Source organism: Aquarana catesbeiana, linkage group LG08 (assembly GCF_042186555.1).
Source record: "Aquarana catesbeiana isolate 2022-GZ linkage group LG08, ASM4218655v1, whole genome shotgun sequence".
Classification (NCBI taxonomy): domain Eukaryota; kingdom Metazoa; phylum Chordata; class Amphibia; order Anura; family Ranidae; genus Aquarana; species Aquarana catesbeiana.
This window is the reverse complement of record NC_133331.1, coordinates 226652386-226678156: the sequence shown is the minus strand read 5'-3', so window position 1 is coordinate 226678156 and position 25771 is coordinate 226652386. Positions and strand designations below refer to the sequence as shown.

The window sequence follows — 25771 nt, the reverse complement described above, 5'->3', positions numbered from 1 at the left end:
CGAACATGTCATCCTCTACATATGGACATGTCATCCTTGGATGTGTCACCCTCTATATACGGACATGTCACCCTCTATATACGGACCTGTCACCCTCTATATACGGACCTGTCACCCTCTATATACGGACCTGTCACCCTCTATATACGGACATGTCACCCTCTATACACGGACCGTCATCCTCCATTCTTTACATCACTACAGTCCGGCGTCCGAGCACCATGGACAGCAGCCCCGGGCTCTCATCGCCCCGCCCACTCTCCGCCCCTCCAATACGGAGGACGCCAGGCTTTGTGACGTCTCTGAACCGTAAACAGAACGTTCCGCCGAGAGCCGCGTCCGGGGACTTGTGATGAGCCGAGCTCAGGTAATGGTGACCGGAAATCCTCGGGTGACCCCGGCACTGTCCGGTGTGAGGAGGAGGAAAGTGTCCGTCATTGTCCGTACATCTAGCGGGCCTCACCTGCCGGGCGGTGCATGGAGTGAGGGCTGAGCTGTGTCTGATAATAGGCGGCTATCAGTGTAGATAATGAAAGGCATGGTGGGATTACAATGACTCTCCTAGGGCCGGGTCACACCATAAAAGGTGCTTAGTAATGGGCGGTTTTCTTTATATTTCATTCACTTCAGTGGGCTACCAAACGCACAAAAAGTACGCAAGTCGCCATTTTTAAATCGCGCCGCACCAAACTGCATAGTACCCAGTGCCAGATTACCGAATAGACAACGTCCTATGGGCCCCGCGCCGTTTAAGTGCAGGTTCACGCTTTCTGATGCGACTTGAGTCATGAAGAATCGCATGAGAAGGGAAATCAGGTATTTAGTGATGCCCATTCAATGTGACTCAGGAAGGTGCGACTTTGGAAAACATTCCTGTGCTACTTGGGTGCGATTTGCCCTCAGGAAATACAAGGTTACACTGAAAATCACATCAAAAGAGCAGTGTGAACCGAGCCTAAATGAATCAAAATAATATTGATTTGATCTTGAAAGAAAACTACAATGATGCTTTCTTAAATTGTTTACAAAAGATAGAAAGAATGAATCAACTCAGAGAAACAAACTTAACATGAATGACTTTCATTAGGCGGCATTCACACGTCTATAGGGCGGAATCGCCGCAATTCCACTCGCAATTTCAAATTGCTGCAAAACGTGGGACTTCTTAATGGCACCACAAATCGCGCTGCAATCGCAACTGTTGGCGCTCAGGCGTCTCGTGTTTCTATTGTAGCGCGACAATCGCAGCACAATTGGGGTGCCATTAAGAAGTAATGGCATCACAGACGCGTCCTGCAGAGATTTGAAATCGCGGGCAGAATTGCAGCAATTCCTCCTGCGATCGGGTGGGAATGTAGTCTCAAAACAGAGTTCCAGTCTCCTGTGGAAAAAATAAAAGTCAGCAGCTACAAAAACTGTAGCTGCTGACTTTTAAAAAACAGCCACTCACCTGTCCCAGCGGTGTGCTCACCCCAGTCGTTCTCACCCGCTGTCTTCGGTCCCCCTGGCGCCAGCATCTTCACTATGGGCACCCACCCAGCTGTGACAGCTTGCGGCTTCACAGCTGGGTGCCCACTGCGCATGCACAAGTCGCACTGCGCATCGTGAATGGTGGCTGCAGTTTGGAGAAAAACTTCTGTTTCCAAGCGCCATGGCGCTCGGAACAGAAGTGGGGAGAGGATACCTGTCAAAATCGGGTACCTTGCCCCCCCCCCGTTCCTTAAAAGTGCCAATTGTTCAAGAGGAGCAGGGAACGAGTCCATAAAGCGGGACTTTCCCTTTTGGGTGGAGCTCCGCTTTAAGGTAATGTACCCAATAACAACCTAAAGTGCAGAATCCAAAGACATCACGTTCACTTTACAGTTTGTTTCTTAAAGCTGAACTAAACTCATTGATTTAGCAGTTTTTAAAAAAATGCTACATTCCTGACATGTCGGGAGTGCTAACTGTGCTTGTGCTCTCAACTAAACTGTCAAACCATCATATGGCTGGTGTCATAACTAATCACATGTGCAGCACCGTGGCAGTTGCAGATCAAACAAAGGCTAAGATGGAAGATTCTTTGGCTGTAAAGGAAAGGAGGGTTTAGCTTTAAAAGCTCATCTTCTTTCAGCTCTGCAATACTTAGTTCAATGTTATTTCCCTAGAGTACACACGTGAGAAACCTGCAAGGGGGACCCCCAGGCTTCGACTGCTTAGGGGCTTAAACAGAGTTTAAAGTGTTTGTATAGGCAGAAGGTTTTTTTACCTTATTGCATTTTGTGCAGTAAGGTAAAAAACCTTTTGCATGCAGTTTCTCCTGCAGCCCCATAAATACATACCTGAGCCCGATCTCAGTCCAGTGATGTGCATGAAAGCCGAGGCTCTCTTAGCTCTCTCGCTACTCATTGGCTCAGATACAGCAACAGGAGCCATTGGCCACTACTGCCAATCAGAGCCAGTGAGGAGGAGGGGTCGGAGGGGTCATGTGTCTTATGGACACACAGAGCTGGGCTTGGGAACAAGAATACATGTGTGCCCCCCCCCCCCCCCAGCAAGTGGCTTGCTATGGGGCACTTGGTGGTGGGAGAGGCCAGGAGCACCGGTGGGAGACCCGAGAAGAGGAGGATTGGGGCTGCTCTGTGCAAAACCATTAGCCCGGGTTCACACCACAACGGGCTGCGGATCGCACAGGAGTGCTGTGCGTCCCTGTTCATCGTTTCAGGGACGAATCAGGGCTGATTCTATGCCTGAATTCGGCCCTGAAACGCAGCCAAAGACGCACAGCGTTTTTGTGCAGTGCGCACCGCAGCCGCCCCGGAGATATGTGAACTGGCTCCATAGGGAGCCAGTCACATTCTCCTGCTATGCGAATTAGAGGTGCAGAAACGCACCTCTATTTCGCATAGGTGTGAACCCGGGCTTACACAGAGCAGGTAAGTATAACATGTTTGTTATTTAAAAAAAAAACAAACCTTTAATATTACTTTAATATGGCTCTGGCAGTACCATGCATCTTGGTGGTTGTGAATGCACCCTTGTTTGCCACATGCATGGGGGTGCCTTTTAAGAATTAATGCCAAGAGTCCTCATGCGTAAAGAATGTTTCATGGTCTGCAGTGGTGGTGTGCTCTAATTCCAGGGAATGACAAATCCAGGATCCTTCCTATCTTTCTTCCTGTTATTCGTTTTCTCCGTTTTCTTTTTTCTCTGTCTGTTGCTAGTTTTTTTTTTTTTTTTTAGGCAGCTATTTCTGGACATCGTATAATGCCTTGGGCATACCCCTGTGTCTTGCTGAATCTTGATCGGTTAGATAGGGGACTGCGTCCAATGGCTTGAGTTCGTGCAGCTAGACTGGTCAATATGTTCCTTCTTCTTAACCATTATCATTTCTTGTAGATGCTTTGCTACTGTGACTCATGCATATTCTCTAGATATACAGTGGATATAAAAAGTCTGCACACCCCTGTTAAAATGTCAGGTTTCTGTGATCTAAAAAAGTGAGACAAAGGTAAATAATTTCAGAACTTTTTCTACCTTTAGCCTAGGTTCACATTGATGCAACTTGAAATGTCAAATCGGCGGCAATTGCTGTCAACGGCACAGTCCGAATCGGTGCGACTCTGCACCGATTCCCAAAAGTAGTTTCTGTACTACTTTTGGAGACTTCGGGGGGCGATTTGTATAGACATCTGTGCAGGAACCCTCACAGATGTCTCTGAAATCGTCCCCGAAGTCAGACTGACATCGGCATGGCACATTGTAACTTGGCAATATTTGCCCGATCTTCTTTGCAAAAACACTCCAAATCTGTCAGATTGCGAGGGCATCGCCTGTGCACAGCACTCTTCAGATCACCCCACGGATTTTCAATCAGATTCAGGTCTGGGCTCTGGCTGGGCCATTCCAAAACATTAAAGGGTTGTAAAGGTTTTTATTATTTTTTTTTTAAATAACAAACATGGTATACTTACCTCCTCTGTGCAAGGGTTTTGCACAGAGTGGCCCCGATCCTCCTCTACTGGGGTCACCCAGCAGTGCTCCTGGCTCCTCCTCGCATCTAGTGCCCCCTCGGAGACCCGCATTCCAAGGGGACACCTGTGCGGGCGCGCTTCCGAGTCCTGCTGGTGCGTCCCTTGACACAGACAGCAGGACTCTGCCCCGCTCCCCGGGTCCCATGTCACTGGATTTGGCTGACAGCAACGGGAGCCAATGACAGCGCTGCTATCAATCTATCCAATGAGGACTCGAGACAGTGTCTGGAGCTGCTGTGCTTGTCCCCGTCAATGGAACGACCAGGTGTAGGTAAGTAAAAGTGGGGATCTGGGGGGGCTGCTGCACTACAGAAGGTTTTTCACCTTAATGCATTAAGGTGAAAACCAGGAGGGTTTACAGACCCTTTAATCTTCTTGTGGTGAAGCCATTCTTTTGGTGATTTGGATGTGTGCTTTGGGTCATCGTCATGCTGAAGTTTCTCTTCATGTTCAGCTTTCTAGCTGAAGCCTGAAGGTTTTGTGCCAATATTGACTGGTATTTGGAACTCTTTATAATTCCGTCTACCTTGACTAAGGCCCCTGTTCCAGCTGAAGAAAAACAGCCCCAAAAGCTTGATGCTGCCACCACCATGCTTCACTGTGGGTATGGTGTTCTTTTGGTGATGTGCAGTGTTGTTTTTGCGTCAAATAGATCTTTTGAAATTATGGCCAAAACGTTAAACCTTGGTTTCTTCAGACCATAACATGCTTTTGGGAGACTTCAGATGTGTTTTTGCAAAATTTAGCCATGTTTGCATGTTTTTCTTCAGAAGGAAAGGTTTCAGTCTTGCCACTCTACCCCAGACATATGAAGCCCAGGCATATGAAGAATACAGGAGATTGTTGTCACATGTACCACTGTTGTGCCATATTTTCTCCACTTGATGACGGTCTTCACTGTGTTCCATGGTATATCTAATGCCCTGGAAATTTTTTGTATCCTTCTCCTGACTGATACCTTTTAACAGTGAGATCCCTCTGATACTTTGTAAGCTATCTGCGGACCATGGCTTTTGCTGTAGGATGCAACTAAGAAAATGTCAGGAAAGGACCTAGTAGAAGAGCTGAACTTTATTTGGGTTTAATCAGATGGACTTTAAATGAGGGTAGGTGTGTACTGACTCCTATTTAACACGAGTTTGAATGTGATTGCTTAATTCTAAACACAGCTATATCCCAAGTTATAAAAGGGTGTGCACACTATTGCAACCACATTATTTTCGTTTTTTTATTTTTAACCCCCTCCCCCCTCCCCCAAAGGATTTCAGTTTGTTTTTCAATTGAGTTGTACAGTTAATAGGTCACATTAAAGGTGGAAAAAGTTTTGAAATGATTTATCTTTTTCTAATTTTTTACTTCACAGAAAGCTGACATTTTATATCCACTGTATATCACTGTTGTTGGTTTGTCATGGATTTTACATGATGTCCTCTGTTTGTAATCCTCTTTTCTCTTCTATTTTGTTATGTGGAAAAATTCAATAAAAATTGTCAATTAATTCTTTTTTTTTTTTTTTTTTAACGGCACCCACATGTGTTTGCCAAGGAAAGTGCGTTCCCATGTACGTTTCCATCACCGCAAGTGGTGTGAAGTGGCCCTCACTCTATCTGCGATGACCTGTTTTTTTCCACACTGGATAAACACAGGTCACCGTTAGGGTACATTGGAAACCATTGTTTTTTATGAGCCCCATTCATGCCGAAAAACTTATGTGCAGATTAGTGCAGCAAACTGTAGTGCAATGCACCACACTGTTGTGTGAAGACATGGAGGAAGTGTCTTATGTGACTAGAGTACAACAACAAAAATAATCAGTGATTTGATGTAATGCACACTGCTAGCTTCCTGCGTGGTAGGAAAAGTCTGACACCTGTGAGGTCCCTTGCTGAAGCTTTTTCCTGGCTATTCCCAGGTGCCAGTCTTCAGCTGCCTTGATTGGCCAGTGCAGGAGGACATCACTCCCATGCATATGCAGGAGTACAGTCATCCCAGCTCACATGCACTTTGCCAAAATCTAAACTGAGCTGCATATGAACAGCTCGGTGTGCATTCTACAGGGGTTTGCTAACAGGCGGGTAGGTTGTTTATTATTACAGAAGAGATCTAGCATGCCCCTTCTACAATGAAGAGCTTACCTGTTTGCAGGTTTTTTTTTTTTTTTTCTACTTTAAAGTGGAAATAAACCCATCAATTTAACCATCCCAAAACATTGAAGGCATGCCCTGAATGATAGCTGTCACAGTTGCTGCACTCTTAACTGAACTGTCAAGCCATGAAATAGCTGTTTTCATAACCGATCATATTTGCAGCACCATGGCAACTGCAGATCTAATAGAGTCTAAGATGGCAGCTTCCTTGGCTTTAAGTGCCTGTTCACGTATTGTGCGGTGACTGGCGTTTTTCTGTACTGGAAGAATGCCAGTCAATGCAAGGCCACACAGAGTACAATTGCTTTCTATGGCCCGGAGCTGCGATAAAATGCTGACATACTGCATTTTATCACAGTGCACAGGAAGCCATCATATGTCACTGTACAGCAGCACAACGCACCACACTGCTGTACAGTGACATCAATGAAGTGTCACTTTGCACAATTCACATAAAGTTTACACAAAATAAAAAAACTCAGACACAGGGACACTTGTTGTTATGGTATAGAGGGGATAAGATGATTTAGCTGGAGTGGGTTAACAACCACATTAAGGTAAAAAAAACCTCCTGCCTTTAGAATCACTTTAACAGGTTCCCCAATCCACACAAATAAGGTGGATGGGGGATATAATAAGGCCCGGGTCACACTTGTTTCGACTTATGACAGTTATGCCCCGTACACACGGTCAGATTTTCTGATGGAAAATGTGTGATAGGACCTTGTTGGCGGAAATTCCGACCATGTGCAGGCTCCATCACACATTTTCCATTGGATTTTCCGACACACAAAGTTTAAGAGCAGGATATAAAATTTTCCGACAACAAAATCCGTTGTCGGAAATTCCGATCGTGTGTACACAAATCCGACGGACAAAGTGCCACGCATGCTCAGAATAAATAAAGAGATGAAAGCTATTGGCCATTGGCCACTGCCCCGTTTATAGTCCCGACGTACGTGTTTTACGTCACCGCGTTTAGAACGATCGGATTTTCCGACAACTTTGTGTGACCGTGTGTATGCAAGACAAGTTTGAGCCAACATCCGTCGGAAAAAATCCTAGGATTTCGTTGTCGCAATGTCCGAACAAAGTCCGACTGTGTGTACGGGGCATTAGACTTTTTTTAAAAGGTTCCTGCACTACTTTGGTCCGACTTGGGTCCGATTTCAGCCCATTGAATTTAATTGATGTCACATCCAAGTCGGATCAGCAACTTAACTTATCCGACTTGTTCTCAGAGGCAATGTTAGCAATGCAAAATGTATTGGAAAAAAAATGGCGTGGGGGTCCCCCCAATCCATACCAAACCCTTCTGGTCTGGTATGTATTTTAAGGGGAAACCCCACGCCTAATTTAAAAAAAAATGGTGTGGTGTCCCCCCCCAAAATCCATACCAGACTCTTATCCGAGCATGCAGCCTGGCAGGTCAGGAAAGGGGGAGATGGGCGAGTGAGCGCCCCCCCCCCCCTCCTGAGCAATACCAGGCCACGTGCCCTGATCATGGGAGGTGGGTGCTTTGGGGCAAAGCACTTTGTCCCTATGTTGATGGGGACAAGGGCCTTTTCCCCATACACCTGGACTGTGGTTGTAGGGGTCTGCAGGCGGGAGCCTTACCGGAATCTGGAAGCTCCCTTTCCACAAGGGGGCCCCCAGATCCTAGCCCCCTCCCCTATGTGAATGAGTATGGGGGTACATTGCACACCTACCCATTCACCCACAAAAAACAGTGTAGTGTAATAAAAACATGAGACGGTTTTTGACATAATTACTAATGTCCCCAGTGATAGCTCCAACATAAATCACTGTGTCTTCCTCCGCCGCCTCCGATCTGCTGAAAAAAGAAAATGCCCCTTCTCCGACGCTGGCTCCCACCATGTTGTCAGCTTCGGTGTCTGACAGTTCTTCTAAAACCATGGGGCGTGGCCATCAGGTGACTTAACCAGCAACCCTGCCCCCTTGTGACATCACCTCTCCGTCCATTAAGGGTCTGTGATGTCACAAGGGGGTGGGGTCTCCAGATGACATCACCAGATGGCCATGCCGCATACTCATTTACATGGGGGGGTGGGACCTGGGGGCCCTTTGCTAAAGGGGGCTTCCAGATTCTGATAAGCTCCCTGCCCGCAGACTCCCACAACCCAGGGTTGTGGGGGAGAGGGGGGGGTGCTCGCTCCCCCCCCTCCCTTTCCTGACCTGTCAGGCTGCATGCTCGGATAAAGGGTCTGGTATGGATTTTAGGGGGAAACCATGCTGTTTTTTTTGGGGTGGGGTGTCCCCTCAAAAGCCATACCAGACCAAAGAGTCTGGTCCATCCCTGGTTTGGGGGGGACCCCAGGCCGTTTTCCTTTTGATAAATTTGGCGTGAGGTTTCATCCATTTCAGAACTAAAGGAATTTTTTTGATTGTTCATAGGACAAGTCGCACTCATCTCAAAGTCGGATCAAAATCAGATCCTGTCCATTAGTCGCATGGAAGTCAGACCGAAGTTGCAGGGCAAAGTCGGATCGAAAGTTGTGCGAGTTTTGTGTCACACCAGTGTGAACATGGCCTCACAGTCAGAATACACTGATCAGTGGCTATAGCTGATTGACAGCAGCTGCTGATCGCAGGTACATTTTCCAACATGTCTCTTTGACAGAAGTCAATTAAACAATCAACTTCTGTTGATTAGCGCATGGCCAGCTTCTGGGCTCGTTCACACCATTAACATGCAACCTGTCTGCATTAGAAGGCAATGCACAGCAAGGCATTTAAATGCACGCAACACAATGCAACTGAAAGTAAAGATTTTAAAACAAATGGTTAGGATCCTTCTGGGGAACCTTAAACTTCAAAATGGGCACAAAAATGCATAAATTGCATATCAACACCCATGAATTTTGGATGTGTTGCAGTGAGTTTTTATGCGCAGTATGTGATAGAACCCAGAAAATATGCATCAAATTGTACTTACACCTGAAAACCTAAAGCGTTAGTTACCCCAAATTTCATATTCCTGATATGTGCCTGCTGTACCTTGGGTTGCCACCTCATCCCTTTAAAACTGAACACATAATAATTACACAGGTTTTGTGGCTGATTAACCACTTAAGCCCCGGACCTTTTGGCTGCCCAAAGACCAGAGGACTTTTTACAATTTGGCACTGCGCTGCTTTAACTGGTAATTGCGCGGTCATGCAATGTTGTACCCAAACGAAATTTGCGTCCTTTTTTCCCCACAAATAGAGCTTTCTTTTGATGGTATTTGATTGCCTCTGCAATTTTTATTTTTTGCGATATAAACTGAAAATTACTGAAAATTAAAAAAAAAAATGATATTTTCTATTTTTGTTATAAGAAAAATCCAATAAACTCAATTTTAGTCGTACATTTAGGCCAAAATGTATTCGGCCACATGTCTTTGGTAAAAAAATGTCAACAAGTGTATATTTATTGGTTTGCGCAAAAGTTATAGCGTCTACAAACTAGGGTACATTTTTTTTTTTTTTTTTTGCACAAAGTTGTCACTAAATGATCTATTGCTCAAACATGCCATGGGCATATGTGGAATTACACCCCAAAATACATTCTGCTGCTTCTCCTGAGTACGGGGATACCACATGTGTGAGACTTTTTGGGAGCCCCAAAAAAACAAGCACCACCTTTAGGATTTCTAATGCTGCGTACACATGGGCAGACTTTTCAATGGACTTTCCGACGGACTTTCGAATGAAACGGACTTGCCTACACACGATCAACCAAAGTCCGACAGATTCGTACGTGATGACGTACGACCGGACTAAAATAAGGAAGTTCATAGCCAGTAGCCAATAGCTGCCCTAGCGTCGGTTTTAGTCCATCGGACTAGCATGCAGATGAGCGGATTTTTCGACCGGACTCGAGTCCGTCAGAAAGATTTGAAACATGTTTTATATCTAGGTTCGTCGAACTTTTAGGGAAAAAAAGTCAGCTGGAGGCCACACACGGTCGAATTGTCCGACGGAGTCCGGTCTGCCGGACCTAGTCTCTCGAAAAGTCAGCTTGTGTGTACACGGCATTAGGGCGTACATTTTACTCCTCACTACCTATAACAGATTCGAAGACCATAAAATGCCAAGATAGCACAAACCCCCCCCCCCCAAATGACCCCATTTTGGAAAGTAGACACCCCAAGCTATTTGCTGAGAGGCATGGTGTGTGTTTTGCAGCGGGATCTGCAAAATACTCACCATACCTCTCAGCAAATAGCTTGGGGTGTCTACTTTCCAAAATGGGGTCATTTGGGGGGGGGGGGGGGTTGTGCCATCTGGGAATTCCATGGCCTCTAAAACTGTGATAGGCAGTGAGGAGTGAAATTAATAATTTACACCCTTAGAAAGCCTGAAGGCGGTGCTTGGTTTTCGGGGTTGTGTACGTGGCTAGGCTCCCAAAAAGTCTCACATGTGGTATCCCCATACTCAGGAGAAGCAACAGAATGTATTTTGGGGTGTAATTCCACATATGCCCATGGCATGTTTGAGCAATATATCATTTAGTGTGCAAAAACAAAAAAAATGTGTCTTTTTCCCACAACTTGTGTCACAATATAAAATATTCCATGGACTCGACATGCCTCTCAGTAAATAGCTTGGGGTGTCTACTTTCCAAAATGGAGTCATTTGGGGGGTTTGAACTGTCCTGGCATTTTATGCACAACATATAGAAGCTTATGTCACACATCACCCACTCTTCTAACCACTTGAAGACAAAGCCCTTTCTGACACTTTTTGTTTACATGAAAAATTTATTTTTTTTGCAAGAAAATTACTTTGAACCCCCAAAAATTATATATTTTTTTAAAGCAAAGGCCCTACAGATTAAAATGGTGGGTGTTTCATTTTTTTCCCCCACAGTATTTGCGCATCGATTTTTCAAACGCATTTTTTGGGGAAAAAAAAACCCTCACTTTTTAAAAATTTTAATGCACTAAAACACACTATATTGCCCAAATGTTTGATGAAATAAAAAAGATGATCTTATGCCGAGTACATGGATACCAAACACGACATGCTTTAAAAAAAAATTTGCGCACAAAAGTGCAGTGGCAACAAACTACATACATTTTTAAAAGCCTTTACAGGTTACCACTTTAGATTTACAGAGGAGGTCTATTGCTAAAATTACTGCCCTCGATCTGACCTTCGCGGTGATACCTCACATGCATGGTGCAATTGCTGTTTACATTTGATGCCAGACCGACGCTTGCGTTCGCCTTTGCGTGAGAGCAGGGGGGGGGGGGGACAGGGGGTGCTTTTTTTTTTAATAATTTTTTTTGCTTTTTTATCTTATTTTTAAACTGTTCCTTTCATTTTTTTTTTTTTCAGGAAATGTATATATCCCTATGATAGCAATAGGTAGTGACAGGTACTGTTTTTTTGAAAAATAAATTGGGGTCTATTAGACCCTAGATCTCTCCTCTGCCCTCAAAGCATCTGACCACACCAAGATCGGTGTGATAAAATGCTTTCCAGCTTTCACAATTTCCCAATGGCGCTGTTTACATCCAGCGAAATGCTCGTAGCTTCCGGTTTCTTAGGCCATAGAGATGATGGGAGCCATTCTGATCTCTGACCAGCTCTATGGTCAGCTGACGGAACCACCGGCTGCATTCTCAGGTTCCCTGTTGGGACAGGAGAGCCACAGAAAACCATTAAAGACGGTGAGGGGCGAGGACATTCCCTCCCACTGCTTGTAAAAGCAGTCTAGAGGCTAATTAGCTGCTAGGATTGCTTTTACATGAAAGCTGACCGCTGTCTATAAAGAATGATACCAAGATGATACCTAAACCCCCAGGCATCATTCTGGTATAACCACTCAAAGTCCAGCAACATGCCAGTATGTTGCTGGTCCTTGTTGGGCATATATTGTAATCCTTTTTTTTTTTCATGCAGCCTTAGGCTGAACGAAAAAAAGAGATTGATCGGTGGGTATGCCCACCATTAGAATACCTCCCTTCATCCACCCACTTCTAATGATGGGCATACATGCACCATTTTGTTTTTAACTGTGGTGGTGAAATCATGTCCAACAGAGCTGGAGTTACGGCTTTATGTATCGTGCGAGCAAACGCTGTTGCTGTCAAGATAAATAAATCCGTGCTGCAACTGAATGGTGTACCTGCTAAGCAAATGATGATTAACAATAAAGCAAAGTAACATAACAGTAAGACATGCCATACCTGCAAAGTATGAGGGCGACAGAGTTCATTGTTGTTGAAATGCATGAACCGCAAGATCTGCTCGTATCGTGCCCTGGTCATGGAGGCAGAGAACACGGGCATATGGTAAATTGGGTCAGTGGACCAATATGACCGCAACATACTCGTTTTAACAATGCTCATGTCGAGGGATAGGCCCAGAAAGATCGTAACATTCGGAAACTGTAATTGGTCTCCGATCTCTGGCAAGGGAGGACTGGGGATTAGCAGCGATGTATTGACCAGCATACGAATTACTTTGGTCCACAATAGATCTATAGAGATCTTCCGTGAAAAACAGCGAATAAACATCAAGTTACGTAAAATCAACTGTTTCCACCTGAATGCCGGGTTGGCCAATGAATGGGGAAAGTACAGGTGCTGCAGAAGTGGTGTGTTCCCAATTAGGATTGGCGAATGCAGCAGGAAGGGCACTATGCGCTCGATGGGCCTGTCTTTGTCTTCTTGGTGGCAGCGGGACACTACTTGTGCTTGCCACCTCACCAGCTTGAACTGCACTTATGGGACTCGCCACGTGTTACTGCAGTGCTGGTTTGACTACGCCCAGGGTATACTAGGCTGCTGGTGCTTTACAGTTCACCAGAAGGATGAGTGGCACTAGTACTTCTCTGCTCCATACGAGAGCCCTGCGGTTCTTGCACCTCAACAGCAGAAGAAGATCGGGTCTGGTACGCCTGACCTTGGCAGGGGCCACAACTCCGTTGTCAGAGCTATCTGTCATGAAGCCGCTGCTGTCTACTGGATCGTATTCTGAGCCTGAATCTGACAGATGAGTGACTTCCTCTTCATGATCTGTCATGCCCAGAAACGTGTAGGCCTCTTCACTAGTGTAACTGCGATTTGCCATTTTGGGCTCTAAATTTAGTGGTACACTAGTGAGACTCACAGATAAAAAAGCTCCTGACTGTTAGCGACTGATTCAAAGGTTACCAAAAAAACTGTTAGCGATCGCAGGGATCAGACCTGACTCTGCGAACGCTGCAGTTATGTGTGTTGTGTTTTGTAGGTGACAGTGATCGATCGATATTGCACTTGGGTGGGCTGGGCTGGGCGGAGGGGCAAAAAGCAGGTGCTAGCAGGTATCTGGGCTGATTCCGCTAACACTGCGTTTTTGGGAACCCTAAACTGCTGGGGACGCTAGTATAGATCTGATCGGATCAGATATCGATCCGTTCAGATACTATACCACTAAGGGAGGTGTATGCTGCATGCATGGGTGTTGTACCGGCACTAACCTGACGCTGCTGGGGGCGACGCAGACCCTATCTGACCCTGAAACCTAACTGATATCACCCGCTGGGCGATCAGAGGGTTATACCTTTATTAGGTAATAAACGGCGGGTGCCCTGACACTATAAAAAACAAACTGATTAACCAGCGTTACCCGTAACACTTATACGGTGATCACTGGTGAAAGGGTTAACTAGGGGCAATCAGGGGGTTGAAAACCTTTATTAGGTAGTATATGGGGGTACCTGACGCTATAAAAAGTTGACGGTGAACCTAAATACTTACCTGGCTACCTAGCGTCACCTGTGACACTAATACTGCGATCAGAAAAAAGATTGCTTAGTGACACTGGCGACAGGGGTTAACTGGGGGGTGATCAAGGGGTTAAATCTCTATATGGGGGGGTTAGGGGGTACCCTAGACCTAAAGGGGCCTACCACTAACTGCTCTACCACTTATAACAGTCACAAATGACACCAATGCAGTAATCAGTAAAAAAACCAAAAAAAACCCCCCAAAAAATGCTATTGGTGTCACTGTGACAGGGGGGGGTGATCGGGGGGGGGTTATGTGCCGATGTGTGCTAATGTCAGTGTAGCGTTGGTGCAGACTCACAGTAGATGTCTTCTCTCCTCGAAAGCCGGAACGAAAAGGCTTCACGAAGAACGATGACATCACTTCTTCTGCTTCTGTGTACATTACAGAAGCAGAGGAAGCTTCTCATTTGCCAGGAGCGATTGTGAGCGGGTGGCCATGAATCAGTGGCCTCCCCCCTGCACAGATTGCGCCTGGAACAATGCCGACCGCCTCGGGCACCGGGGGGGGGGGGGGGAGTAACGTACCCATATGTTACTCTGCCTGCCCGTGCCATTCTGCCACAGTATATCTGCGTGAGGCGGTCGGCAAGTGGTTAAGGTGATAATTAAACTCATTTGGGGCCTTATCTGCATTAAATTAGCCTCAGAACCTGTGTAATTCATATGTGTTCGGGTTTAAAGGGATGAGGTGGCAACCCTAGCTGTACCATGTACTTGTATGAGAAAGTATCCTGTTCTCTTTGTATTGCTTTCTTTATGAAATCCTTTCCTATTAAAAACTGATCACACTAAGCAGGAGAGCACATCATGGTCAGTTCTCTAGGTATGCTAGGAACTCAGCCTGCTCTCCTCCAATGATCAGCCTTGTCCTGGCACGTCCCCGCTGCACAGCCATTCACTGTGAAGCTCAGTTTGCTGCTGCTTCTCCTCCCCCAGCTTTTATGCAGCTGAGAACAGAAAGAATGTGATCACTTATAAAAAAGGGGAAAAAGGTATTTATAATGGTTCTTTTTTTTTTTTTAAGATCTATACAAATATGTTTTGCTTTTCATTTCTGTTTTAAATGGAATGTGTTGTTTTACAAGGTGATTATTTACAATCACTTTAATATGTGGCAGTTTACCAGTCTTTAGATGTGGTGGCTGCATTTGTTCCCTTTTTTTCAGGCTGTTTTGTAGGGTGCCATTTCTGATTTCAGCCTGGAAATGTTGTTTACCTTTATCATATACAGAGATAAAGAATTGTGACATTTTTCTGAATTTCATATGTGGCATACTTGTTCCAGGTCTGTTATGCAGAAGTGTTGAAGCTGGGCAACTAGCATTTTTTTTTTTTTTAGAAGAAAACCATCAGTACTAGTCCCTTCATTTTTCTTTTGGAAGATGTATTTTAAAATGTGTATACATTATACCTTGAGTTGTAATTGACCTTCTATGTTTTTTCATTGCAGACTCACTTTGTGTAATATAAATTAATGCAAAATTGTCATCCCTTGTTGGTGACAACACTTTATGTGCAGTATACAGGAGCAGCGTTGTCAAACTGATTGCAGGGTACAATCTGATGTGCTCTGGTATGTCCAGTCTGTGTAGCTGTCTGTAATGCCGCGTACACACGAGCGGACTTTACGGCATACTTGGTCCGGCGTACCGGAATCCGTCGGACAATTCGATCGTGTGTGGGCTCCAGAGGACTTTTTTTTCTCAAAAGTTTGACGGACTTAGATTTGAAACACATTTCAAATCTATCCGACGGACTTGAGTCCGGTCGAAAAGTCCGCTCGTCTGTATGCTAGTCCGACGGACAAAAACCGAAGCTAGGGCAGCTATTGGCTACTGGCTATGAACTTCCTTGTTTTAGTCCGGTCGTACGTCATCACGTACGAATCTGTCGGACTTTGGATGATCGTGTGTAGGCAAGTCCGTTCATTCGGAAAAGTCCGTCATAAAGTCTGTCGAAAAGTCCGCAGGACAAAGTCTGCCGTAAAGTCCGCTTGTGTGTACGCGGCACTAGTAATGAGCAGCTTAGTAAACCTGTGGTATGTTTATTAGTTATCACAACAGATCTTGTCACTTTTACTCTCAAAACTTTCTGCACATTACTGTAAACTAATTTGCACAGGGATGAAGACTTGAAATTTAGAGACTTCGACTGAGCAATGTGCACAGTGCTGCACATACATATTTATTAAAAAAGTAGTGAAAATAATGATTAAAAAAAAAGTGCTATAGAACAACTTGCCCGTGTGTGAACACAGTTATTTTTTAATAAGGGTTTAACTCCTTGTCTACTAACTTACTTTAACTTCTTGTATACTATGCCTTTATAAAAGGATGATTTCACCTTTTAACAACATATTATAAACGCATATTTTTTTTTTTTTTGTAGGTAAAAAAAAAATGTGCATTGACTAGTTTTTGTTCTAGGAGCCTAGAAAACCATTGCACCAGCGATCTACATATTGCTGATGCCATGCAGGTCTCCTGCAGACAGACTGTCAGTGTAAGCTGAAAAAAGATATACCTGTGCTCAAATCCCAATAGCTTGTGCATGTATTTGAACTATCAGGTGCTAAAGGGGTGTGACCACATATTAACCCTACAAATTCTGGATGGATCCTCTGCACACTGCTATACCCTTCCCAGCAAACTATGCAATGAAAAACAGGGATATATATATTGCAATATACAGTATCTTACAAAAGTGAGTACACCCCTCACATTTTTGTAAATATTTTATTCTATCTTTTCATGTGACAACACTGAAGAAATGACACTTTGCTACAATGTAAAGTAGTGAGTGTACAGCTTTATAACAGTGTAAATTTGCTGTCCCCTCAAAATAACTCAACACACAGCCATTAATGTTTAAACCGCTGGCAACAAAAGTGAGTACATCCCTAAGTGAAAATGTCCAAATTGAGCCCAATTAGCCATTTTCCCTCCCCGGTGTCATGTGATTCGTTAGTGTTACAAGGTCTCAGGTTTGAATGGGGAGCAGGTGTGTTAAATTTGGTATCTCTCTCACTCTCTCATACTGGTCACTGGAAGTTCAACATGGCACCTCATGGCAAAGAACTCTCTGAGGAGCTGAAAAAAAGAATTGTTGCTCCATATAAAGATGGCCTAGGCTATAGGAAGATTGCCAAGACCTTGAAACTGAGCTGCAGCACGGTGGCCAAGACCATACAGTGGTTTACCAGGACAGGTTCCACTCAAAACAGGCCTCACCATGGTCGACCAAAGAAGTTGAGTGCACATGCTCAGCGTCATATCCAGAAGTTGTCTTTGGGAAATAGACGTATGAGTGCTGCCAGCATTGCTGCAGAGGTTGAAGGGGTGGGGGGGTCAGCATGTCAGTGCTCAGACCATGCACTGCACACTGCATCAAATTGGTCTACATACATGCCATCCCAGTGTTTCTCAACTCCAGCCCTCAAGGCGCCCCAACAGGTCATGTTTTCAGGATTTCCCTCATGAAACAGCTGTGGTAATTACTAAGGCAGTGAAACTGATCAAATCACCTGTGCAAAATAATGGAAATCCTGAAAACATGACCTGTTGGGGCGCCTTGAGGACTGAAGTTGAGAAACCCTGTGCCATCCCACATGGAAGCCTCTTCTAAAGATGATGCACAAGAAAGCCTGCAAACCGTTTTTGCGGGGGGACAAGCAGACCAAAGACATGGATTACTGGAACCATATCCTGTGGTCTGATGAGACCAAGATAAACCTGTGAAGCTCTGGGGAACTCCATGCCCCAGTGGGTTAGGGCAGTGCTGGAAAAAAATGGTGGATGCACAAAATATTTACACTTTGGGCCCAATTTTGACATTTTCACTTAGGGGTATACTCACTTTTGTTGACACTGGTTTAGACATTCATGGCTGTGTGTTGAGTTACTTTGAGGGCACAGAGAATCGACACTGTTATACAAGCTGTACACTCACTACTTTACATTGTAGCAAATTGTCATTTCTCCAGTGTTGTCACATGAAAAGATATAATAAAATAGTTACAAAAATGTGAGGGGTGTACTTACTTTTGTGAGATACTGTGTATTGCAATACATGTTGTAAAGCAGGTCAGTGACCAGATCTGAACCTGTTGCTCTCCCCCACCTTTGGTGTTTATGCCCCAGGTTGGCATGGTGTCCACTGCAGCATTTGCAGTGACAAAGCAGTGTAGGACTGGCAGAAGAGGGATTACTTTGATGCAGTTGGTCAGCCTAAGCATGTATTGCAATATGTGAGAACTAAATATTCCTGTTTTTAATTGCATAGTTTGCTGGAAAGAGTGTAGCTGTGTGCAGAGGGTCCACCCAGAATTTGTAGTGTCAGTGTAAGCTTTCTGCCCATACATCGTACGAGGAGGCAGTTTTTCACTGACAGGAAGAATCAATTTACTACCACAGTGCTCAACAGCATAGTGGTAGTTCAATGAGAACTACAGGCTTGCAGCCGCAAAGGCTTGTAGTTTTCTAATTTACAGATCACTGTGAATGGATGATGCAACCAGGGGCTGAGCCGTGCAGGGCCACATTTTCTTTTTAGATTGTGGCAGCGAGTGGGGGGAGAAGATCCCCCGCTTGCTGTCAAAAAGGGGGGAGCGGGGGGAGGGGGCGCAACATGTTACATGTTACAGTTTGCAACATGTTACACCCTGAATATGGGTTTAACATGTTACAAAAGGTGAAGTTGTCCTAAAGTAATACTAAATGCATTTTTTATAAAAAATAAAATAACAAACATTTTATACTTACCTGCTCTGTGCAACGGTTTTGCACAGAGCGAACCCAAACCTGCTGTTCTGGGGTCCCCCACCAACGATCTTGGCTCTCCCTTTTCTCCCTGTGCCCCTGCAGTAAGCCGCTTGTGCATGCTCGCTCCGGAGCTGTGTGTGTCTATGGAGACGTGCTCCATAGACACACAGTAGGGCTTGGCCCTGCTTCCTGCTTACAGCATTTGATAGCAGCAGGAGCCAATGCCAAACAGCAAGATGTAAAACATGGTTCCCCTAATGTGTGGAGCACTTGAGTGAGATCACTGCAACAGATCTGTTTGATCACGGTCACCAATCAAGTCACGCTTTGTGTGTGTATATATATATATATATATATATATATATATATATATAGTTTATATATTTAATAAGGACTTTATATCAATTTTAAACTGATCCTTATGTGATCAGGGTGTCACTGAATTATATGCACTTGCGCACTTTACGGATCACGTTTGTGTTGTGTCATATATATTTTTTTAAGGATGTGTGTGTTTTTTTTTTTTTTTTTTTAAAGGTGTTTATTTAGTTTTCAGCAGTACAGAAAATAATAAACATAGCATCTTACATGAAAAGTATAAAAGTGTACCATATGAAAATACATGCATTTTATATCATGTAGGCCGACATGGTCAACTGAAATTCTTGACAAGGGAGCAATACCACCTGATCCCCACAACCAAAGTAATGGCGGTTGGGGAAAGGAGGTCAGCGTAAGCCATACCGAGAAAGGTACCTTTCTAGTGGATTAACTAAAACCAGAACGTCTACATACAACCAATACATACACACACCAGTCATACACTACCAGATCCCACCGGTATCTCAAAGTACCATGATTTCTATCTCTACCACAAATGTATAACATACCTAATAGCTCATAAAACATTTTCTTTTCCCTCACTTGTTATATACCCTTCTCTAGGTCATTCGATCCCAAACTGATCAGAAACTATCCTGCTCAGTTCAGCTGGGAGGATAGAACCCCAAAAGGAGTTGGAGACATCCAGCCATGGTTGCCACACTTTAAAAAAATTTTTTGAGCATGTTCTACTCTTTTATATATAAGCTTGAATTTGGGAAGCTCCCCATTTATAATATGGAACAGAGATTGTATTGTTGGAGAGTTGCCATCTTTCCAGTGTAACAATATAACTACGTGCATAGAATAAGACAGTTCGAAGTAAGATCCGGGCAGGTGTTCTGTGTATTAAGTCATTCAAAATGCCCAACAGTCAGGGGTCTGGGGCAACAGAAGAACAAGTTGATTGTCAAAAAAGCTGAACAATTCTATCCAGTAAGATGCCAGTCCCAGACAGCTCCAAAACATATGAAATAAATCAGTGTTGTCTAAATTACATCTGGGACAGGCTGCCGTAATTCCTAAACCTGTATGGGTCAGCTTAGCTGGAGTGTATTGTAGATGGTGCATAAACTTAAATTGTATATATTGATCAGCTGTACTTATGATATCCTGAAAACAGACCTCAGTGGCTTCTTCCCAACCCTCTTCTGTAAGTTCAGGCATCAATAATCGCCATTTCTTATAAGAATTTTGAAATGGGTCCACCCCTACCCTGGAGAGATGACCATAAAAGGTAGTAACCAATTTAGTAATATCTATACAATACATACATGATACACAAAAACAAAACACAAAAAAGCAATATATCATGGTATACAAAAGAACATCAATACTCTTCAATGGGTAGTGTACCCTGATATCCGACGCATTTCCAGTCTTTTAAAAAAAGCACCTTCATCAGGGGTAGAGAGTGAAGTATACTCAGATGAATGTTAATTCTAAAAATATAAAGAGACATGTCAAAGAGGCATAGATTCAGGGACCTGGGCTGCACTTGTATATGTGAACACAACAAAATATGCATATAACCACAGAGCAAATGTACACCCCAACCAAAAAAGGTAAAAGTGAGGAAAGCAAAATGGAAATGAGCATGGAAAAATATAATATAAGAAAAATTAACTGATATTTCCCAACCCCACCTACCAATTTGGATGATTCCATGTTCAAAAATAGGAGGCAGCTGTTATGATAACCACACAGATGGATGTCAGAACGGGGTAGCTAGATGCATAAAATGCATTTTTCAAAGAATGTGTAACTGTGCTTGACAGCAATCAAGCTCCACCCGTACACTAATAAAAAATAGAATGACGTGAAATATAAAATGAAAAATAATTAATAAAAAATTGGAAAAAATTATAAAAAATAAGAGCTGCAAAAAATAAAAAGGAAAAAGAGTGGGGGAGGAAAAAAGGGGCGGTAACCCCCTATGAAAGACCACTGAAAAATGGAAAGACAATAGACTTTTGTCCAGGCATAAATCCTGACTGATCGGGTGATAAGAGATAGTATTACTTTCTGTAGGCGAAGCGCTAGTATTTTTGCCATAATTTTAGCATCATTATTTAAAAGTGAAATAGGTCGGTATGACCCATCTAGTAACTTGTCCTTGCCAGGTTTAGGTAAAACTACAATTATGGCTTCAGTCATTGACTCAGGGAGAATTCCCTGCTCCAGCGACGCACGATAAGTGGCTAGAAGTTTGGGGGCGATTGTTTCAGTATAAGTCTGATACTATGCATAGGGAATACAATCTAGGCCTGGAGTCTCAACTTCCTCTATTGTTATGTCCTGGTCTAAAAGGTTCCTGTGTGAGTCACTAAGTGTGGGGAAGTCTAGTGAGGATAAAAAACCTGTGAAGGTGGTCTCCAAAGGGGGCATTGGCACGTCATAAAGTTTCTCATAGTATGATGCAAATTCCTGATTAATAATTAAAGAATCAGAGGTAATAGATCCATCAGTTAACTGTATGGCAGGTACCGAGCTGTCTAGGTATTCAGTATGGGCAAGAAAAGCAAGTAGTCTCCCGTTTTTTTTTTTTTTTTTTTCCCCCATGTTCATGTATTCTAGCTGACAGATGTAATTGTTGCTTTTTGGTCATGTCGACCAGATGTAATTGTAATGCCTTATGGGCCTCAGTTCCCCCTGAGTTATGGAGGACGGGTTTGCCATATGTTTGGATCTTGCCGCCTCTAGGGATTGCTCGAGTGCAGTCTGTAGGGCCCGCCCGTTTAATCTGTAATGTTTAATGCGGGATATGTATGAGCCTCGCAGAACTGCCTTGAAGGCGTCCCATACTGGTCCCGTCGCAGCAGTGTCCGAGTTGGAAGCCCAGTAATTGGCCATGTCTGTTGGAATAGATTCTTGTATTTCAGGTGTGGATATCCAGAGTGGACTGAGCCTCCAGACCCGAAACGTAGGCCTATGACCCAAGGTGAGAGTTACCTGTATAAGCGAATGGTCTGATTCAGTCTGGGAAATATAGGTAATCGACTGGACAGATGGTAATAGCTCTTTAGTGGCAAGTGCATAATCCAACCTAGAGAGAGAACCATATGATTTGGATTGACAAGAAAATACTTTTACAGTAGGAAATTTCCAACGCCATATATCCACATATCCATATGCCTCACACCATTTGCTAAACAGTTTGGATTCAGATACTAGAGGTTTCAGCCTATCTAGAGATGGTTGTAATACCGAGTTAATGATCGTAGGGCATATTGGCAGGGAGGAGAGTTTAGTACTCAGCTCAGTAAATACTGTGACCGGCAGGGGGATGTATAACGTGACCAGAATAATAGGGGTCCTTTGCACCGTGGCATGTATCGCCAGATATTGGACCTTAGGGTCAGAAATCACCTGATGGCATGAAAAGGGGAGTCCCTTACGAATTAAGATAGACACCCCACGGGCATAATTAGAATACGTGTATTGGAAGTTTTGTGCAACCCACTGCTTCTTTAGTGCTAAAGCTTTAGAACCCATTAGATGGGTCTCTTGAAAACAGAGAATATGCATGTTAAATCGTTTAACCTGTTCAAATACCAGTGCTTGTTTAAATTTTGAGTTTTTCACTCTTTCTTATATTGCAGCCATTTGCTAAAATCATTTTTTTCCTCATTAATGTACACACAGCACCCCATATTGACAGAAAAAAACAGAATTGTTGACATTTTTGCAGATTTATTAAAAAAGAAAAACTGAAATATCACATGGTCCTAAGTATTCAGACCCTTTGCTCAGTATTTAGTAGAAGCACCCTTTTGATAATACAGCCATGAGTCTTTTTGGGAAAGATGCAACAAGTTTTTCACACCTGGATTTGGGGATCCTCTGCCATTCCTCCTTGCAGATCCTCTACAGTTCTGTCAGGTTGGATGGTAAATGTTGGTGGACAGCCATTTTTAGTTCTCTCCAGAGATGCTCAATTGGGTTTAAGTCAGGGCTCTGGCTGGGCCACTGTTAGGTACCTGGTAGTAGAGCCTGACTTGTAGGAGAAGACCTCTCATACAACGCTGGTTCAGGAGCCACTGGAGTGGGGACAGTGGTCTCCTGAGCGCAGTGGGGTAGGAGTGCCTGTTGGAGTATAGTCTCTGATGCTGAGGTAGAGATCCCTCCAGGGATGGCTGGACTGCAGGTGAGGTGGAGACTGGAAGCAGCAGACTGACACACTGGAGGTGAGAGATCACAGGAGCTGAAGCTGGAGGTGCAACAGCAAGCAGCAGGCACAAGCAGGGTCAGACAGTCCGGGTCGGCAGGTAGATAAGACAGGTAATCACGGCAGGCAGAGGCAGAGGCGGTGGACAAGCAGAGGTTGGCAACGGTATCAGGTAGAGGCAGCAGGCCGGGTCGGGTTTGGAGCAGGACGGATGGTCAAACAAGCCGGGTCAAATCAGGTAGCAGACAATCAGATGCAGGTTCAAACAGAAATCACAGAGCTGAGACGAAGCAGCAATGCACCCATGGAACAGGGGAACTTTTATGTGCTCATTGGCGCCAAAACGGCGCTAACGCGAGCGAAACGCGTGTACGCACACGCGCCGCGCACCCGCGCGCGCTCCCGAGCGCCGCGCTGATGCACAGAAACAGCAGCAGTTTGATGCCGCGTCTGTACAGGGGCGCGCCGGCGCATGCAAGCGCCCAGGTCTGGCGCTGGTAGATCCCTGACAGCCATTGAAGAACAGTCACGGAGTTGTGAAGCCACTCCTTCATTATTTTAGCTGTGTGCTTAGGGTCATTGTCTTGTTGGAAGGTAAACCTTCGGCCCAGTCTGAGGTCCTGAGCACTCTAGAGAAGGTTTTCATCCAGGATATCCCTGTACTTGGCTGCATTCATCTTTCCCTCGATTGCAACCAGTCGTCCTGTCCCTGCAGCTGAAAAACACCCGCACAGTATGATGCTGCCACCACCATGCTTCACTGTTGGGACAGGTGATGAGCAGTGCCTGGTTTTCTCCACACATACCGCTTAGAATTAAGGCCAAAAAATTCTATCTTGGTCTCATCAGACCAAAGAATCTTATTTCTCATCATCTTGGAGTCCTTCAGGTTTTTTTTTTTTTAGCAAACTCCATGCGAGCTTTCGTCTAAGGAGAGGCTTCCGCTGGGCCACTCTGCCATAAAGCCACGACTGGTGGAGGGCTGCAGTGATGGTTGACTTTCTACAACTTTCTCCCATCTCCCGACTGCATCTCTGGAGCTCAGCCACAGTGATCTTTGGGTTCTTCTTTACCTCCTTACCAAGGCTCTTCTCCCCCGATAGCTCAGTTTGGCCAGATGGAGAGCTCTAGGAAGGGTTCTGGTCGCCCCAAACATCTTCCATTAAAGGATTATGGAGGCCACTGTGCTCTTAGGAACCTTAAGTGCAGCAGAAATGTTTTTGTAACCTTGGCCAGATCTGTGCCTTGCCACAATTCTGTCTCTGAGTTCTTCAGGCAGTTCCTTTGACCTCATGATTCTCATTTGCTCTGACATACACTGTGAGCTGTAAGGTCTTATATAGACAGGTGTGTGGCTATCCTACTCAAGTCAAATTAGTATAATCAAACACAGCTGGACTCAAATGAAGGTGTAGAACCATCTCAAGGATGATCAGAAGAAATGGACAGCACCTGAGTTAAATATATGAGTGTCACAGCAAAGGGTCTGAATACTTAGGACCATGTGATATTTCAGTTTTTCTTTTTTAATAAATCTGCAAAAATGTCAACAAGTCTGTGTTTTTCTGTCAATATGGGGTGCTGTGTGTACATTAATGAGGAAAAAAAAATGAACTTAAATGATTTTAGCAAATGGCTGCAATATAACAAAGAGTGAAAAATTTAAGGGGGTCTGAATACTTTCCGTTCCCACTGTACATCAAAAGGCTGCCAAAGGACAGCAACACCCCTGCCCAACTCCCACAGAACCGGAGTGGGCTTGTACCCGAAACTTGAGCCATGCATGGGGTGCATGACCTGTTACCCATGGATTAGAGTGAAAAAGAACAGTTCCACTATTGAGTGGATTAGCATAGTTCCCTCAGTGCAGCCCCTACCTGCTCAGCAGATGAAGGTTGCGGGCTCTCCTATAAGAGAAATAATTGTGGTTGATCTCATTGAATTCAGCAAAGGGGCTGTGGTGTTCACAGCATGCAGAAGAAGAGAGGGAGGTAGAACAAACTGGCAGCAGAAAGGGTAGACATCCATCAAGCAGGCTCGAGGAGGTTGTGGCAGTGATTCCCACCACGCCATGGCGTTCTTAGGAGACTGAAATAAGTGAATTTTTTCTTGATGGACGACCCATAGCGTGTCTGGAAACAACATAGAGTATTGAATAGCGTGTTCCCGCAATTTTTGCTTAACTGATTGGTATTGTGCTCTTTGATTTTAGACAGCTACCGAGTAATCCAGGTATAGCGACACCACCACATTGTTGATCCTGAGACTTCCTTTCGATCTGGCTGCACGTAAAATGGAGTCCCGGTCTCTGTACTTCAATAGGCGTATCACCATTGTGCGGGGAGGATTTCCTGCTGGGAGAGGTCGGCCAGGGACCTAATGAGCCCGTTCGATCATGAAGCATGGGGACAGGAGCTCACGGCCAAACTCCTGCTCCAGCCAGCTCTCCACGAAGGCCCCAGGGTCAGACTCGACTCAACTCGTTCAGGAAGACCAACCAGCCTCAAATTGTTTCTT

At 44.5% G+C, this 25771-nt stretch overlaps 1 protein-coding gene across 4 annotated transcripts in view; it reads left to right on the top strand.

Moving 5' to 3' along the window:
- The first annotated feature begins 228 nt into the window (after nt 1-228).
- The window catches only part of OGDHL (oxoglutarate dehydrogenase L), a 295821-nt gene continuing 270278 nt past the window's right edge, over nt 229-25771 (top strand). For all 4 annotated transcript variants that reach the window (XR_012235706.1, XM_073596906.1, XM_073596903.1 and 1 more), the window contains exon 1: nt 229-367. The gene's annotated coding sequence lies outside the window, so the exon portion shown is untranslated. The remainder of the gene's footprint in view (nt 368-25771) is intronic.